At 46.5% G+C, this 19718-nt stretch overlaps 1 protein-coding gene across 1 annotated transcript in view; it reads left to right on the top strand.

The window, feature by feature from the left end:
* The window catches only part of LOC137423113 (epidermal growth factor receptor kinase substrate 8-like), a 240726-nt gene that overhangs the window by 45595 nt on the left and 175413 nt on the right, over nt 1-19718 (top strand). The window lies entirely within an intron of this gene.

Here is a 19718-nt window from a genome sequence, read left to right on the forward strand (position 1 = left end):
AATTAAATCACAAGTCTATTCTAGAAAATGTAAAGTTTATCCATGTCGTCGGTGTTTGAATACATTTCATTCACAGGAGAGATTGGATACTCATAAACAATATTGTTCAAATGAGAAAGCAACAGTCATTACACTTCCAAAGCCTGGTTCTAAAATTTCATTCAAAGATCAAAATAAAACAATTAAACATCCTTTTGTGATATATGCTGATTTTGAGAGTATCTTGGAAAAAATAGCAACAGCAGCTCCAGATCCAAAAGAATCATACACAAATAAGTATCAAAAACATACTCCTTGCGGATTTTGTTATTATATCAAATCATCCGTTGGTGATGAATATAACAAGGTAGAGGAGTATAGAGGCTCAAATGCCCCAGAGGAGTTTGTGAAACGAATAGAAAAAGACTGTGTTCGATTAACCACGATAATGAGAGAAACCAATGTCCTTAACAAGTAAAGAAAAAAGAGAATTTAGACAGCCAAAGGCTGCCTGTCATATTTGTGGGGAGAAAATTGGTGAAAGCCTGAAGGTTAGAGATCATTGTCATCTCACTGGTAAATATAGAGGTCCAGCTCATCAAAGTTGTAATATTAATTATAAACTCCCCTCGTTCATTCCTGTCTTTCTTCATAACAACGCTCATTATGATACACACTTGTTTATTAAAGAGTTGTCAAAGACTCCTGGGAGTATCAGTGCTATTCCAAGTACAGATCAAAAATACATCTCCTTTACAAAAATCATTCCAACAAGACCAACTACAAGAATTCGATTCTTGGATACATATAAATTCATGGCTAGTCCTCTTGCTAACCTAGTTAAAAATTTGAAAAAATTTCCATGTTTGGAGAGTAATTATGAGGATACGGAACTCCTAACACAAAAGGGAATTTACCCGTACGACTGACTATATGGATTCATTTAAAAGATTTGGTGAAAAGAAACTTCCTTCAAAAGAAGATTTTTATAATATTCTAAATAATAGCAATGTTTCAGATGATGATTATGTACATGCTCAAAATGTTTGGAAAAAATATAATATCAATAATATGGGTGATTATCATGATCTCTATCTCAAGACTGATGTCCTTCTTCTAGCAGATGTATTCGAAGCATTTAGATCCGTGTGTCTTTCTGGATATGGCTTGGACCCTGCTCATTATTTCACAGCACCGGGTCTTGCTTGGAGTGCTATGCTAAAAATGACTAAACAAGATTTGGATTTGATAACCGATGTTGATATTCTCCTGATGATAGAGAGAGCAAAGAGAGGGGGAATTTCACAAGTCTGCTCATCAAGATATTCAAAAGCAAATAACAAATATCTTCCAGATTATGATCCAAAGAAAGATAGTTCCTATCTCATGTATTATGATGCCAACAACCTCTATGGGTGGGCAATGTCCCAAGCACAACCTTATGGAGGATTGAAATGGGAGAGTGATTATGAGGGTGTTCTAGAAAAGATTTTGAGTTCAACACAAAAAGAGTTGGATGAAAGGAAAGAAGGGTATTTCCTGGAGGTTGATCTAAAGTATCCAAAAGAACTCTTTGAGAAACATAAAGATCTTCCTTTCGGGTGTGAGAAAGAATTAACAAACCCAGAGTGGTTGAGTGAATATCAGAAATCATTTGATAAGGAATCAAGAACAGAAAAACTTTTAACAACATTCTTTGATGAGAAGAACTATGTACTACATCAGAGAAATCTTTTACAATTTGTGAAACATGGTCTAATTGTTGAGAAAGTTCATCGGGTCCTGAAATTCAAACAGAGTTATTGGTTAATGAAATATATTGATTTTAACACTCGAAAGAGAATGCTTGGAAAGACTGACTTTGAGAAAGATTTTTATAAGTTGATGAATAACGCAGTGTTTGGGAAGACTATGGAAAATGTTAGAAAGAGACAAAATATCAAGTTGACAACTTCCTGGGAACAAACTTCCAAACTAATCAAAAGACCGAGCTTTGAGCGTGTTGAAATCTTTACAGAAAACTTTTGTGCTGTTCATATGATGAAAGAAGAAATTGAGATGGATAAACCGATTTATATTGGTACTACTGTTCTCGATCTATCAAAACTACTGATGTATGAATATTATTATGAGAATTTGAAAACAAAGTATGATGATAACGTCATGTTGATGTATATGGATACGGACAGCTTCATTCTGAGTATCAAGACAGATGACGTCTATGATGATATGAAAGCTGATTCTGTAATTTATAATACAAGCAACTATGATGCTACGAGTCAGCTGTTCTCGAATCAAAATAAAAAGGTGATTGGAAAGTTCAAGGATGAGCTTGGTGGAAATATTCTGAGTGAGTTCATAGCATTGAGAGCAAAGGCCTATGCGTATAAATATAGAGTTGGGAATGTGGAGAAGTGTGATCAGAAGCTCAAGGGGATTAAGAAAAATGTAATTAAAGAAAGTATAAATTTTGGTCATTATTATCAATGTTTGATGAGTGGGGGGGAACAATATCGAAAGGTAAAAGGGATTAGGAGTTATAAGCATGAATTATATTCAGAAGAGATAAATAAACTAGCACTAGGAGCATATGATGATAAATGATATATTTTAGAAAATGGAATTGATAGTCTCCCTTATGGTTATATAAGTATATAAGTGATAAGATATATAAGTGATAAGATATATAAGTGATAATATATAAGTGATAAGATATATAAGTGATAAGATATATATAAGTGATAAGATATATATATATATATATATATATATATAAGTAATAAGTTAAAAAGGGGGGTTAGGGATTTTAAGGGCTACCGCCGCCTTTTTTATAAATAAATAAATGATAGAACCAAGTATTAACCAGACTAAAGGGTGGAGGTGTAATCAACCTTGGTATATAAATGGAAAACATAATGAGTGTGAGAAATACCAGATCCGAGAGGTTGAGAGGGTCAGAAGGTCCTCAAGACGGATAAATGTATTCATTTGTTAAGTGGGGTAATGGAGGGCGGGAAGAAAAATATATTAGAGTGGAGTGAGAACTTTGATGGTTATCAACCGGATAATAAATATTATAATTTTAAAATGGTATGTGGATCGGGAGGAGGACAGACCAGGTCCCTCCGTGAAACATATCATTTTATAAACGCACAGAGAAAGGTACTTGATGTAAAGTTTATCAATATCCTAGATGGGGATGAGTTCCATAAGAGAATGGAGTTGTTTAAAAAATTAGAAAATGAGCAAATATTCATAGGATCAATGAGGAATTTTGAATGTCGCGTGGTCCTTGGAGGTTAAGTAAGGACTCCCCCATTCACTTACATGTAAAAGGAGAAGGGGGTGTCGCGGTAATCGGGGGAAAAATGGGCAGTTTGGGGAAAAGTCCCATCTAAATACATGGGTGTCCTGGAAGCCCCATTATCTCCCTACTATGTTGGCAGGTGTTACCTTTTGATAGCGTTAATTCCATGTTGTGTTGGCAGCAAAAATGGACATTGTCGTCATGGATGGAAATATGGTCACTTTCTTTGGTTTCCATATGGCCATAATCTTACAATAAGGAGACGTGTGTGTGTGTGTGTGTGTGTGTGTGTGTGTGTGTGTGTGTGTGTGTGTGTGTGTGTGTGTGTGTGTGTGTGTGTGTGTGTGTGTGTGTGTGTGTGTGTCTCATTGTGGAATTATATTGGATCTGTCTAATGTGGAATGTGATGCATCCAAATGATCGTGATCTCCTGAATTTATTAAGTTCATGGACTGCGCTAAGAATCCAGAAGAATTCCCATGTTTTATACGCACTCCAGGTTAAGGTGTATAGAGCAGCTTAATAGGTCATTCCGCAGCATGGTATTCTAATTACAAAATAAATAAATAAAACAATGATAACATTGCAACAAAGCATATTGTTGCGAATATGGAATTTGGCCTCCATATCCGCTTGTAAATATTCCCCTATTTTCTCCAATACTCCCCAACTTTCCCCAATCCCCCATTCCCTTGTCCCATTGCATGTAAATAACAATCAGTAGAGCCGACCCTCCCCTTCTTCCCCCATTAAATGTCGTGCCCAGGTCCACCGCACCACACGTAGACAACTTTCGGACATCTTCCTAGTTATTCTTATTCTATGTCAGTTAAGGCCTCGTCTCCATTAATTATGACTCTTCGTTGCACCAGAATGTGATTATATGGCATCAGTAGTGAGTTTAGGACCTTTCCCATACCTCCTTCCATCTTCTTCCCCAACAATTACAACAACAACAGAGGAGATGGCGGCGGAGCGGGGGAGGATGCGTCCTCACACCGGCTCGATTAGCTCCAGACCATGCGCTCCACGGGGTTACCACGAAGGGGCTCCTTGTCAGCTCCTCGTCAAGGGCGGAGCCTGGCAAACCCCCCGCACGCACCCAATGAGAAGCAACGTGCCGATTCCACGAGGCGGAGCTAACGAGCCGAGGGCGTGTCACTCCCCGCCGGATATACGCGGCCCCGCGCCGGATGTGACGAGAGATGCGCCCCCAGCCTGGAGAGAGAAGTCGCCACCCCTCGAGCGCTGCAATACCTCCACCGCATCTCTTAAACTGGACCGTACGTGATCCTGCCCTGAGCCCAGGTGCACCTGGAGCGATCGCTACCCGCTTTCCTTGCCATCAAACCCCGTGTGAGTGAGCCTTGTCCCGTTTATCTGTCGTCTGTTGGGGTTAATATAAGTGTGTTTAAGTGCCCACCTTCCTATGTTTCCCTCTTGTCCCTGTAATCTAAACCTTCCGCATTATTGTAATAACAACCTTTGAGAACCGTATCCCTGGTGTCGTGTCGTATTAATTCCAGCCGTGTGTCTTCTTTTTCCTTCATTGGTCTAGCATAGCGCGATTAGTCAACGTTCGGGCACAATCGGGTAACTTGTGCAGACGTGGTCATACCATAAAACCGCTCGGTAAATAACATCCAAGCCACGTCTGTAACAATTGGTGTCGAGGAGTGGAATTCGAACCCGGGACTAAATTAGTTAGGCCCAAATTTTGGGAGGGAAAATCGAGCCGGAGCGCGTACGGCGTTCGACCGAATCGATTCGGAGCGCGTTTCCCGCGCGAAATTATAACGGCGAAATTTGAATTTGTTTTACGAAAATAAAAAATAAAAACCGAATTTTGAAAGTCGCGCTATGGCGGATCAAGACAGCTGGGGTCCGGTAAAGGAGAGTGAGGTAGGGTCGATCCAGGACCAAAATGAGGGACAGGAGGAGAGCGAAGCAGTGAGGGCGGCAGGTTCGCAAAATAGCGCCGTCACGCACGAAGAAGCGGGCGCGCAAAATGGCGCCTCGCTGATCACCGCGCCAGCGACCGTGGCAGCGCCCCCGATGGATTGGGGCCTTTTTTTCATACAAATGAAGGCCCTTATGGCCCAGAATAGCGAGAAAATGAGGGAGGAAACGAGGGCTGATAATGAGCGATTGGGTGAGCGGTTGGGAAACCGGATGGATGCTCAGGGTGAGCGATTGGAGGACCAAATGGGGGTAATGGGGAACCGGATGGATGCTCAGGGTGAGCGATTGGAGGGCCAAATGAGGGGTACCGGTGAGGGATTAGAAAAGAAATTTGAGGGGTTAGACAACGGGATAAAAGAAGTAAAGAATGGGTTAACGGGGGTAGAAAACAGAATGGCCGCTCAAGAGAATCAGATAGAGGGAGTGAAACATGGGTTAACGGGGGTAGAAAACAGAATGGCCGCTCAAGAGAATCAAATAGAGGGAGTGAAAAATGGGTTAGAGGGGTTAGAAAACAGTATGGAAGGCAAATTGAGGGACATGAGGGACCAAGCGGAAAGGGAAGTTAAACAAATGGAGCAGCAGATAGAGGGGGTCAGAATGGGGGTAGAAACCAAACTGGATGCTCACAGGGAGGAAATGGAGCAGATGAGGGTGGCATCTGGGCAGGAGATGCAAGTGATGGGAGAGGAGATCAGAAGAGGAGTGAGTGAGGAGGTCGGAGGAGTGCGCGAGGAGGTGAGGCACTGTAAGGAGCACATGGAGAAGGAGGTGAGAAAGGGGACTGTAAAGTTACAAGGGGGCATAGAGGACCTGACGCAGGAGGTGGAGCAGCTGACGGTGGGACAAACGGAGTTAGTGGAGCAGGTTCAAAGGAACACTGCGGTATTAGGAGGGTTAAAAGCGACACAAAACGACATAAAAAACGACTTGATAGCGACAAAGAGGGAATGTCAGATGGTACGTGAGGGACTGACAACGAGGTTGGATGAGGTGATAGAGGTAATGGAGACGAAGGACCGGCAGGTGAGGACGCACATGGAAACGGTCAAGGTAGCCTTAGAGGATGAGCTTGAGGAGACGTACCGGGGAATAAAAGAGGTGAGGCACAAATTAGAAGAAGTGGAAGAAGGGGTGAGCGAAATTAAGAAGCGACGGAGAGGGGATAAGAAAGAGATAAAAGAGGAGATAAAAGAATTGGTCCAAAGTCTGTGTTTGGATCGTGATGATGTGCTCATTAACCGGATGAGGGATTCGCAGGTGATGGAGGAGAAGCGAAGAGGAAGAGGACCCGGTGTAAGTGGTGACCAATATGGTCGTGCGTATGATGCGCCAGGTGATTTAAGAGGCTTGGGGGTCGAGATAGACCCGGGTGTTCGTGAGAGGCCGTTGGTGAAGTGTGCGACAGGTCTGGTGTGCGAAAGAGGAGGTGTGCGAGAAAGTCCGACTCTGGGGTGTGTGAGGAAAAAGTGCGTGCCAAGGAGTGAGGGTGCTGGCGAGAGTGAGTCGGTCGTAGCGCGTGTGCGAGGGGGCACATGGAAGCGCGGTGTGGTGAGTGTTACAGAGGATGTGACGGGAGAGTGTGCGCGAGGAAGGTGTGTGACGGACAGGTGCATGGGGAAAGAGTGCGCTGTCAAAGGCAAGGAAGAATGCACACCTGTGGTGAGTGTTACAGAGGGTGTGACGGGAGAGTGTGCGCGAGGAAGGTGTGTGACGGACAGGTGCATGGGGAAAGAGTGCGCTGTCAAAGGCAAGGAAGAATGCACAGCTGTGGTGAGTGTTACAGAGGGTGTAACGGGAGAGTGTGCGCGAGAAAGGTGTGTGACGGACAGGTGCATGAGGAAAGAGTGTGCTGTCAAGAGTAAGGGTGAGTGCGCTGTCAGGAATGGAGGTGAAAGTAGTGAGAGTGACATGGAGCGTGAGTTAGTTGTGACAGGTGAGCGAGGATGTACACCTGGGATGGAAGGATGCACACCTGGAATGGTAGAGCGTGAGTGGGAATGCACGCTGGAGTTGGTGGTGAGGCACGTGGTTGGGTGTGCGAATGAGAGCACACCTGTGATTGTCACAGAGGAGGTGACCGAGGAGGGGGCGCGAAGAGGTGTATTGGTGAGGTGTGCTACCAACGAGTGTGTGCCAAAGTGTTCGGTGGTCAGGTGTGTGACCAAGGCGGTGAGTGGAATGGGTGTACCTGGGTGTGTAAGGAACGGTACGAGGGGCATGGAAACGGCTGGATGTGTGAGCAAGGAACGGGCTGCGGGATGTAAGCGTCCAGGTGAAGCATCGATGTTAGAAGGGGTAGAGTTTAGAACGACTTATAGCCGAAGCGGGCCCTCGGTGCGTGCCGGGCTTCGCGTGCCGCGAGCACCAGCGGGGATCCGAGCCACGGCGGGTTCGAAAGAACCGCCGTGCGCGATCCACGCTGGGCCTCGCTTTGAACGGCCACGTCTGTGCTCCAATAGGCGGAGCGGGCGGCTGGATAGGAAGGGTCGTCATGGCGACCACTTTCTGTTGAGGCATTCCGGCAGGTCGAGATCGGGACATTGGATGGCTCCACGCCGAGGTGATGCGTGGGATCTCGGCACGGGTAAGCCCCCGTCCCTGCACCGAGTGCCGGACGCATCCAGCCGCTGGCACAGAACAACCCGCATTCATGGCTTGGCTTTACGAAGCCGGGCTTTGGACAGGGATTGGCGCACCGAGAGGTATTAGTGAGTCGACTGGGTGATGAGGTTAGTGTTTTGGACCCAAAATTAGAGAAAAACAAAATTTGACGATTGGCAAGGGATTGGCAACAGTGATTGGCAGATGATTGGCAAATTTTTGATTTGTTGAAATTTGATGTGCAAAATTGGTAGTGAGAGACCCCCGATGTGGTGGGATGGCAAATCCACCATCCTTCCCATGGGGGGGCAAAGGAGCAATAGCTTATGGGGTGTATGGCAGTGAAAACTAGCCCGGGTGGGTTAGGTTATATTGATAGGGATCTAGAGAAGATGACCTTAGGTAACGTTAAGATTAGTTAGTGACTGATACCTGTAGTGGGGACGCAGGTAGATTAGTATGGATGATAATGACGAGGGAGCGCAATAGTTTAAAGGGACGACTGGGAAGCGCAAGTTTCAGAAGGGAGTAGTTAGCTGAGATGATGCCGTGTTTGTGAGAATTGAACAGGTGTGATTGCACAGGTGTGCAATTGGACAGGTGTGTGGAGCAGTGTATGAGTAGTGAGTGTGTGGATCAGCGCGAATGCGCTTGGGGAGAGAAGGGTGCAGGTGGCACCAGGTGTGAGAGCACAGGTGTGCAGGTACAGGCGTGTGGAGAGAGTTGGAGTGAGTGGTACGGAGTGGTGTGCATGGTGCGAAGGTGTGGATGGGGGAAGAGTGGACCCCTTTCACGAGCACCCGGGGCGGGTAGTGTAAGTGTTAGGTAGAGGGTGCAGGTAAATTGTGGTTGGATATTGGCATTTGTGGTGCGGCTGCAGAATGGTGTTGTGAATGGGTGCATTAGTGTTGTGGAAATGGCTGGGCGTGTAGCCTGTTAGTGTGTGTAGTTGGTTGGGCACTCCACCACTGTGAGGATGTCGGCCAGGTGAGGCCGCAGGTGGGCTCTGGGAGCCGGTAGTTGTGAGTGGGTGCCTGAGGATCCCGGGTGTGGATCGGGCAGCCCAGTGCCAGAGAGGGCACGGAGTGGGGAGAGAGCCAGAGGGCCTTCCCCAGGTAGTTAGGTTAGGGTAAGGAGCAGGTAAGCTCGGAGGCAACTGCAGTGGTGGAGGTGTGCAGGTGGGTAGACCCACTGGGAGAGGTACACGCCGCAGCCCAGAAATTGTGCGAGGGCACCGGGAGATGAATCGGGGGAGTGAGACCCCAAATTGAAAAGCACCACAGGTTGGCCAATGGGAATTGGTTTTTAGAACCCATAGAGTAAGAGGGCCAATGGTTTGGCCGGAGAAAGACCCCGGGTAGTGTAAAGTTGTTAAAGTCATTTAGGAAATAGTTAGGATTGAAGAACCTGTCGCACCATACGCAGCCACTTACCTGTGGTGATGATGATGACTCCACACCTGTGTTTTCTTTGTTCTGTGTGCAGGAAATGAGATTGCTGTGGATTTGTGAGACGCATCACGACGTGGATGAGACATTGGGGTGATTCCGTCTCTCCCTCCTTAGGAGGGACTGATGATGAATTGGTGATGGCAAATTTTGATGTGCAGTTGGAGATGGCAAATTTTGATGAGAGTTGAAAATGGCAAATTTGATTGGTTAGGAGGGAGAGAAGACGAATTTGGTTTATGGGAGGAACGGGGAAGACAGTAGGGATGTTTGTCGATTTGTAAAGTAGATGTTTATGGGTAGTGTTGTGTTTTGTGGATGCAGTAAGGGGTAAGGGAGGGGCCATGTAGGTTACCTGGTGGGGGGGGGCGTACGATAGGAACGTACCTGTCTCACCTGGTTCCCATGTGCCCCCAGTGTGCATCACCGTACATTGCGTGCACTTTTGCGCCCTTACCACCTTACTCACTTGTTTCTTCTTTTGTCTCCCACCTCCGAGGATCTGGCTTTGGGGTAGAGAGAGAGGAGAGAGAGGTGCTGGCTGCGCAGTTGTGGGCCTGCACTTTCGCTGTTTGCTGCCGGGATCGATACACCATATGGACCGCAATGTTTGTGGCCACCCACAATGGACCGCAGTTCGTTTGCGGCCAAGCACCACCCGGGGATGGACCTATGGGTCAACGTGGCACCTATGCCATGCAGGTGAACCACTTTTAGTTACCACCAAGTGCACCACAAGAAGAGCAAGAGACACCTGCAGGGTTAGGGGTTGTCGAATTTATTTTTATACCAATGAACAATGGTGACTGCACCGGATGGTGCTGACTGTGTGGTGGGGTGGTGCTTTTGATGCTGGGAAAGGGTGCTCTGCACGTTATTAAAGGCCGTCGGCCACAGAGCACTCGTGGGTTGGTGTATCGATGCTGGCAAGCGCTCTCTCTCTATGCATAACATCTGCATGTGTTCCTCCAAAGACAGGTCCTGGATCGTAGTGTAAATAGCAGCGTAGTCTTGTAAATAATGCTCCCTACCGGCTGTATGTTTAGTTTGCGAATTCTTTCCGGATTCGGTTATCCTGTGGGTGTGTTTCTGTGAGGAGAAGGGTGCAACGTCGCAGGGGGACATATTTACTCATTTGTGAATATCTGTAAAACTGTCGCACTCAGGGTAGAGTTAATAGTAGAGGGAACTACATTGCGTGCCACACTAAAGTAGGTAAAAATTTATCGGGTCGGGACGCCCCGAGGGTAGAGAAGGGTGCAATGTTGCGAATATGGAATTTGGCCTCCATATCCGCTTGTAAATATTCCCCTATTTTCTCCAATACTCCCCAACTTTCCCCAATCCCCCATTCCCTAGTCCCATTGCATGTAAATAACAATCAGTAGAGCCGACCTTCCCCTTCTTCCCCCATTAAATGTCGTGCCCAGGTCCACCGCACCACACGTAGACAACTTTCGGACATCTTCCTAGTTATTCTTATTCTATGTCAGTTAAGGCCTCGTCTCCATTAATTATGACTCTTCGTTGCACCAGAATGTGATTATATGGCATCAGTAGTGAGTTTAGGACCTTTCCCATACCTCCTTCCATCTTCTTCCCCAACAATTACAACAACAACAGAGGAGATGGCGGCGGAGCGGGGGAGGATGCGTCCTCACACCGGCTCGATTAGCTCCAGACCATGCGCTCCACGGGGTTACCACGAAGGGGCTCCTTGTCAGCTCCTCGTCAAGGGCGGAGCCTGGTAAACCCCCCGCACGCACCCAATGAGAAGCAACGTGCCGATTCCACGAGGCGGAGCTAACGAGCCGAGGGCGTGTCACTCCCCGCCGGATATACGCGGCCCCGCGCCGGATGTGACGAGAGATGCGCCCCCAGCCTGGAGAGAGAAGTCGCCACCCCTCGAGCGCTGCAATACCTCCACCGCATCTCTTAAACTGGACCGTACGTGATCCTGCCCTGAGCCCAGGTGCACCTGGAGCGATCGCTACCCGCTTTCCTTGCCATCAAACCCCGTGTGAGTGAGCCTTGTCCCGTTTATCTGTCGTCTGTTGGGGTTAATATAAGTGTGTTTAAGTGCCCACCTTCCTATGTTTCCCTCTTGTCCCTGTAATCTAAACCTTCCGCATTATTGTAATAACAACCTTTGAGAACCGTATCCCTGGTGTCGTGTCGTATTAATTCCAGCCGTGTGTCTTCTTTTTCCTTCATTGGTCTAGCATAGCGCGATTAGTCAACGTTCGGGCACAATCGGGTAACTTGTGCAGACGTGGTCATACCATAAAACCGCTCGGTAAATAACATCCAAGCCACGTCTGTAACAATATATTCATTAATACTACTAATAAATAATAATATCAGCATCATTCGGCAATAACAAACGTATATAATCACCGCTCCCTCGGCCCTCCCCACCCCTCAACCCCGGCCCAGGCACATCAGTGTTTGGTTGAAGGTCAGCTAATGCTCGAGCATTACAGCAGGCTTATTTTACCTGAGAACAAAACTTATTTTACCTGAGACCTGTACATTGAATTAGCGTTGAAAAAATCTTGGAAAAAAAAGAAAAGAAGAAATAAGCAATTGCCTACAACATGAATTTGGGCCACAGTGTACTCACAAATGCCTGGCCCGATTTTTAGTCTCTTTTTAATTTTCGTTATTATTATTATTTTTATTTTTTTGATGCCGCCGCCGATGAAGTCGCCGGAGGCATTATAGTCCAGGAGACCAGAAGGTTTGTTCAAGTGAAAAGTGCCGGAAGGTTTGACCTCATGGGCTGATGGGGTCATCCACCGACATCACAAAAATGCATTGCTGACGGGTCTGACCCGTGGCTTTCCCCCCGAAATCACTCAATTAGTGACGCCATTACCGAAAAACCTATTTTGCTCAATATCTGGAGAACTACGCATGATAATATCACGAATAAGGTGTCTATACCTATGTTTACATGGTCAATCATTACACTGACACCCGCATTATTGCTAGAAAATGTATAGTTTTCCAGGTAAATGTGTAGCCCACCCGCTCATTAAGCGACGCCATTACCGAACAACGATATATGGAAAACTTGCAAATGTGCAGTTCACATAATTAACTTGATGTCCTCTTGGCATTACGAGTCTTCTCTGTCACTTTCGTCACTCTCATCACTGTCCTCACTCCAAGCATTATCTGACTCTTCCTCATCTACTGATTAATCTTCCACGCCATCCCCGTCATCCTCATGTGGGCCTGTGACTGTGAGGGACTCTGGAACTGAACTTCCTGGATACCAGTCTGGTTCAAAGCAGTTTTGAGACAACTTCCATCCATAGTTTGTCGGACTCACCCCACCAGTTGGATCTGTCTGATCAGCTCTCTTCCAGATTCTTGCCACATAGTGTTCCCTTTTTCTTTTTCTTTTTTTTGTATACAAGATCGAGGCTCGTGAAAGAGCTAACATTAATCACACAAAAAGTCAAACCGACACACACCAACACATAAAACACAAAATAAGGGGAGCGGTAGACAAGATGGGGAGAGAGAGGGCGAAGGACACAAACACAACATTTGAGAGCAGGGACATCGAGAGAACTTTTGGAGGGAGAGGGCTTGGGGGGAGGTGGCAGAGGTAGAAAACATATGGACACTGCAAGGACTTCCAGGAAAGAAGTGGGAATTTCGAAAAAGTGTATCTGGGGTGAATTAGCAGGGGTAGAAAAGATCAAGGTTTTGGATGGGGGAAGATAAGAGATGGTGGTGAACATCTGTTTTACAGACCTGGAGGGAGGAGTGGGATTGAAGGGAGTGGGGGAGTTTGTTCCAGAGGTGGGAAAAAAGGTGAATGAAGGAGTGAAGGTGAGCAGAGAGCCTAGATTTTAGCAGTTTAACCATAAGAGGGTTGCAGGCAGATCTTGTGCGACCTGTAGGAATATTTGGGGGACAGAGCACAAAGAGAGCTGGGGGAGCAAGGCTGGAGAGGAGTCTGTAGACGACAGAAAGACCACCAACCTGCCTGCGGTGAGTGAGTGAAAGGCCCTCGGAGTTAGCTTCATCGCAGGAGATTCCAATGATTCTGAAAGCTTTGGTTTCAACAGTGTGAAGTCGAGCTTGGTGTGAGGCAGGAGCACCGGCCCAGAGGGGAGAACAGTATTCCATTGAGCTGCGGATGAAAGCCTTCTTTGTGATGAGGAGCTCAGGTGTGCCAAGGAAGGCCTTCGCACGACGGAGAATGCCCAGTCGGCGACTGGCTTTGGAGGCCAGATTTGAAATGTGGTTTTCCCAAGAAAGATCATGGCAGATAGTGAGACCCAAAAGCTTGAGCGACAGAACTTCTTGGAGAGGATTGTTGAGAAAGTAGATGGGAGGGTTGTCCAGTCGGTCTTTTCGGAGAGACATCGTAAGAGTGTGAGATTAAATGCATTGTGGCTGTTTTCACTGTGGATTTTCTTATTGTGGCAAAATCACTGTGGCTGTTTTCATATGATTACCAAGTGTCTTGGCGCACGGTGGAAGAGAGGCACAGTTTATCTTCTTTATTCTGGCAAGGGGATCCTTTTCGTCACCACCACCCATTCGCTTGAATGCCTTGTATTTGGCTTCATTAATGTCAGAGGTTTTTAAGCCACACAGCACGCAGACAAAGGATGTAACAGCTTGGACGTTTACCTCCTCAGCTGTTGGAGATCGCAATGCCATCACATGAGCTGCATCTGACTCCATCCGCTGGAGGGCTTCACTTTGCCCTTTCTGTAGAAACACGATGTGAAATCACAACCAGTCAAGGCATGAAGGCCGATTAGTGCTTCAGTGATACCAGTCTGTTTCTTCTCAAGAATGGCAGCTAGTTTAGTGACATCAGTGTACCTTCGGTGGTTGCCAGATCCATAGTCCATGATGATGTTGATCCCTTCCGACCTTCCAGAAAGCCCAAGCAGAATGATGAAGATGTCCGTATCAGTGGACCTTACTAGAATGTTACCAGTGGAAATGTTGTTTGCGTGAAAGACAATGAGTGCGTCAGCTTCTTCATGTCGACATTGGAGGTGATTCGGTTCCTCTATTTGCAGCACATCATCCTCGTTGTTCTTCATCTCCATACACACACCACCATGTGAAACACACAGTGTTTTTCTTCCAAGAATTGAACCATATTGGAGCTTCTTCCATTCCTCCATTACAAACCGGGCAAACTCTTCCTTGAATGATCCACTTTTGAGTAACTCTGTGCCACTCTGTCGCTGAGCCTGGTCAGGTCCAGTAATGATGAATTATTGAGGAGTAGTTGAACGACACAGGTTGAAAGTGACTTGGTATCAAGTTGGTATTGTATCTTGGTATTATATTTGGTATCTTTGATTGATAGTGACTGGTACTTGTCGAGCACTAAATGGATTTGCTCCCCATGATACAAACATACTTTTGCCAAAAGATCCTTTGCCATGGTTGCATATGTGGACTTGCTGTGCTGCAGCACGGTTTCGTGGAGGATAATACCGCCATCAATCACTGGCTGTTATTGGGGGAAGACTGGTGTCATCGAGAAACACTTCCTGTCTGCTTTCAAATTTCTTTGTGAGAGATGCTTTGTCCGTCTTCAGGGGAGTTCCATCGCTATGGGCAAGAGAAAGTGGTACTTCACTAACCGGGTAGCTAATAATGTGATGCAGATCAAGTGCATCGCCTGTCAGCAGCAACAGCTAAGATTCGTCCAAAGACATCCCTGACTCCCTCTGCCGCATTCGCTCTTCGTGCTGCGGTCTTAGATTGCTTCACATTCTCTGCAGCAAATTTAAACATTTTGATCCATGCCACGGGCTTCAGAAACCGTGAACCATCGACTACACACTCATCCTCGAACGGAAGTCTAAGTTTTTTCCCCCGTTCCAGTGGTCCAAGTAGGAATGTTGTCTGCTGTCTGCTGCTCTTCTTCTGCTCCAATCAGCTCATCTGATCATGTGCTTGTTAAAGTGGACATCTCTCTGACCATTCTCAGAGAGCCTCCTCAGCGGCGACAAGTCTGGCATTTCACTCAGGCCAACTGGCACGGTCTTCAAGCAGCCATCAATCATCTGGACTGGTCTCCCATCTCTACCGCCTCTGACATCAACTCATCCTGGGAATTCTTCCAAAGTAAATTGCTCTCTCTCATGCACACATTTATCCCATCTCGTCTTCAGTTGTCATACCCTTCCTCCTGTCCATGGTACACGGAATCTTGTGGTGAGGCTGTTGCCCAGAAACAACTTGCTTTCGTCCCCTGGAAAGCAAATCCAACGGAAGGAAATCTCATTTCCTTTCACAAAGCCCGAAACAAGTGTGTGTCCACCCTCAGGAGAGCCAGGAAACAATATCTCTCCGTTCTCAAGACCGAACTCTCTTATCTGTCTCCCTCTGCCAAATCCTGATGGCGTCTGGTCAAATCTGTTTCTGGTGTTTGTTCCCCCTCCATCCCCTCCCTCACCTCAAACGGCTACACGGCTGACTCCGCACGTGAAAAAGCTGAATGCCTCAACTCTGTGTTTGCCTCTAAATCTTGTGTCCCAAACCCATCCTTCTCTGTACCCACCGTACCCAGTCGTACCCAGCTGCTCCTGGACTCTGTGTCCTTTCCTCCTGACAAGGGGGAAACGTTTCTGTCAACCCTCGACTCTGATTCTGCAACTGGACCTGACGGCATCAGCCCACGGGTCCTAAAATCCTGTTCTTCCGCTCTTTCACTCCCTCTCTCTGTTCTCTTCACCCTCTCTTTTGCTCAAGGACATCTGCCATCTGCTTGGAAATCAGCCAACATCACCGCTTTGCACAAAAAAGGTGCAAAAACAGATCCTAGCAACTGCAGACCAATCAGCCTTCTCCCAATTATCAGCAAAGTCATGGAATCCATCATTGCTTCGGATATGAAATCTTTCCTCTTCTCCAATGGCTTGATCTCTGATCATCAATTTGGTTTCAGACCTGGTCACTCTACTCTTGACATGCTGCTTCTGCTTTCTCAACAATGGATGGAGGTCCTCAATGCCAAACAGGAAATTAGAGCTGTCTCCCTTGACATATCACGTGCCTTCGATACGGTCTGGCACCCCGCTCTGCTCACCAAACTCTCCTCCTTTGGTATCCATGGAAATCTACACGCATGGCTGGTGGACTTCCTCTCTAGTCGTAGTCAGTGTGGCCCTGAATGGGTTTCTCTCATCTCCTCTTCCTGTTCAGGCTGGAGTTCCCCAAGGCAGTGATCTGGGCCCTGTGCTTTTTCTGGTCTTCATCAATGATCTCTCTGACTCTCTTGAAAATCCTCTCCATCTCTTTGCTGATGACTCTACTCTCTGTCGCTCCATTCCTCATCCCTCAGATCGGCGGTCTGCAGCCTCCTCACTCTCTGCAGACCTGGACAAAATCACAGACTGGGCAAACAAGTGGAACATGTCTTTCAATCCTGACAAATCTTACACTCTTACGATGTCTCTCCGAAAAGACCGACTGGACAACCCTCCCATCCACTTTCTGAATAATCCTCGCCAAGAAGTTCTGTCACTCAAGCTTTTAGGTCTCACTATCTGCCATGATCTTTCCTGGGAAAACCACATTTCAAATCTGGCCTCCAAAGCCAGTCGCCGACTGGGCATCCTCCATCGTGCGAAGTCCTTCCTTGGCACACCTGAGCTCCTCACCACATACAAGGCTTTCATCCGCAGCTAAATGGAATACTGCTCTCCCCTCTGGGCTGGTGCTCCTGCCTCACACCTAGCTCGTCTTCACGCTGTTGAAACCAAAGCATTCAGAATCATTGGAATCTCCCGCGATGAAGCTAACTCCAAGGGCCTTTCACTCACTCACCGCAGGTAGGTTGGTGGTCTTTCCGTCTTCTACCTATCCTCTCTGGCCTTGCTCCCCCAACTCTCTCTGTGCTCTGTCCCCCAAATATTCCTGCAGGTCGCACAAGATCTGCCTGCAACCCTCTTATGCTTAAATTGCCAAAATCAAGACTCTCTGCTCACCTTCACTCCTTCATACCTCTTTTCTCCCACCTCTGGAACAAACTCCCTCACTCTCTTCAATCCCACTCCACCCTCCAGGTCTTTAAAACAGCTGTTCACCACCATCTCTTATCTTCCCCCATCCAAAACCTTGATCTTTTCTACCCCCGCTAATTTCACCCCAAATCCACTTTTTTGAAATACCAACTTCTGTCTTGGAAGTCCTTGGTGTCCTTGTGTTTTATACTTCTCCCACCCCCCCCCCCCCCTTCCCATGCCTCCTCCCCCCAAGCCATCTCCCTCCCACACATCTCCCTGCTCTCAAATGTTGTGTTTGTGTGCTTCCCCTTCTCTCCGCATCTTGTCTTCCGCTCCCTCTTTTTATATATTTTGTTTGTCTGTTTGATTTATTTGTGAAATAAATGTTAGCTCTTTCACGAGCCTAGATTCTGTATTAAAAAAAATAAAAATAATGTTTTGGTCTCCTCCTTCGCTGCTCTCCCTGATAACACATTGATGAGATCAGCAGGAGAATAAGTGGCGAATGGGTTGCATGTGTTGTCTAACGTGTTGGAGAGGGCATTCATGTCAGCATTGTCACGTTCAATTCTCCATTTCCTCAGCTGTTTAGCTGGTTCCTCCCCTGGTTGGAGACTGACCAGTTCACAGAGTTCTGTAAGGGCCATGCTACGTTGCGTGAGAGTGATGGACTACCTCCTGAAGGCACTATGAGAATTTGTGAAAGCCGTAATGCCTCCCATGGGAGAAGCAGCATCCCTGTTGACAGTCTGCTCAAATGTCAGATCAACTGGACACCTGGCGTAGGATTTCTTTGTACGCCGAATTGACATGGCACCAGCTTCCAGAATCTCTCGAGCCTTGGGGTCCATTTACATGAGTTTTTGGAGATAGAGGGAACCCCTTCTTGCATAATTTGGCCGGTTCAAAGCAAAGAAGACTTCGATCACACTTGGCAGGATATGGATGTATCCATCTACATCATTGATCCGTACGGCCCGTTGCAGCTGTCGATACACCCTGTTGATGAAATATACATAGGTAGCCCAGTATGATGCTGTTCCTCCATATTTTCCATTGATGGCGTCATGGAAGAAGACCTCGTATCTCTTCATGAGGTCCTCGAATGCGGCATTCTCAGTGACACGTCGACAGTTCTCGACAGTGCTATCGCTATCAGACATCAATTTCATGTGCAAGGGATCTCTCCAGATCTTCCATTAATTCCAGGTACTTAGAGAACAGTGCTCGTTCCATCACAGCAGCAAGAATTTGGTGGATCCTGGTACATCTGTTATAAAAACTTCCCCTTCATGAAGCCAGCAAGCGAGCCCTCAGCCAAGACACCAGCTTCGGTGAGCAGATATTCAACCCCAGAATCAGCCAGGAAGGTTCCCAGGGCTCCAAAGAAGGCCAGCTCAAGATGGAAATTTCCCTTGCAATATGATGACAATAATGTGGGTGTCAGTGTAATGATTGACCATGTAAACATAGGTATAGACACCTTATTCGTGATATTATCATGCGTAGTTCTCCAGATATTGAGCAAAATAGGTTTTTCGGCAATGGCGTCACTAATAGAGTGATTTCGGGGGGAAAGCCACGGGTCAGACCCGTCAGCAATGCATTTTTGTGATGTCGGTGGATGACCCCATCAGCCCATGAGGTCAAACCTTCCGGCGCTTTTCCCTTGAATAAACCTTCTGGGCTCCTGGACTATAATGCCTCCGGCGACTTTATGGGCGGCGGCATCAAAAAAAATAAAAGAATAATAATAACGAAAAAAAAAAAGTGAGTTTTTTTTTTTGGACTATTTTTTCGGGTTGTCCGTCCGTACGGGCTAAACTTCGTTTTTCTCAGCAACCACATGCTCAATTGAGACGAAACTTTCAGGGTAGGAGTGACACCCATGCAGAATGTTTTTGTGATAATTGTGACGTCATAGGTCACGTGGTATGGCAGGCATCTTGGATAAAAGCAAATAATGAAAAAATTATTTCTCGGAAACGGCTAAATGGATTTTTTTTTAACTTGGCACATTGTCAAGTACTCCCAATGGGGAACAAAAGCATGATAATGATGTCATCATAGGAGAAGTGGTATACCAGCCAAAAATGTTTTTATCGAATTCCTTATCCTAAAAATCTGAAATTGCATGCACAAGATTGATCTGTGACCCAATTGTATTGAAATATTACATTTATGACATCATCGGTAACATGGTTTGGCAGCCATATTGGATTTAATGAAAATATTATATAATTATATCTCTGAAACCGCTCACCCTATTGATGCGAAGTTTTACAAATATCATCCAACAGCACTGTTGCATATCGTTTGAAAATAATGATGTCATAGTTCACATGGTTTGGCAGCCATCTTGGATAGAAAAACGAACCTTATCCGATCAACACGAAACTTCACAAACGTGATCCA

The sequence above is a fragment of the Myxine glutinosa genome, chromosome 3, assembly GCF_964187855.1.
Source record: "Myxine glutinosa chromosome 3, kmMyxGlut1.1, whole genome shotgun sequence".
NCBI lineage: Eukaryota > Metazoa > Chordata > Myxini > Myxiniformes > Myxinidae > Myxine > Myxine glutinosa.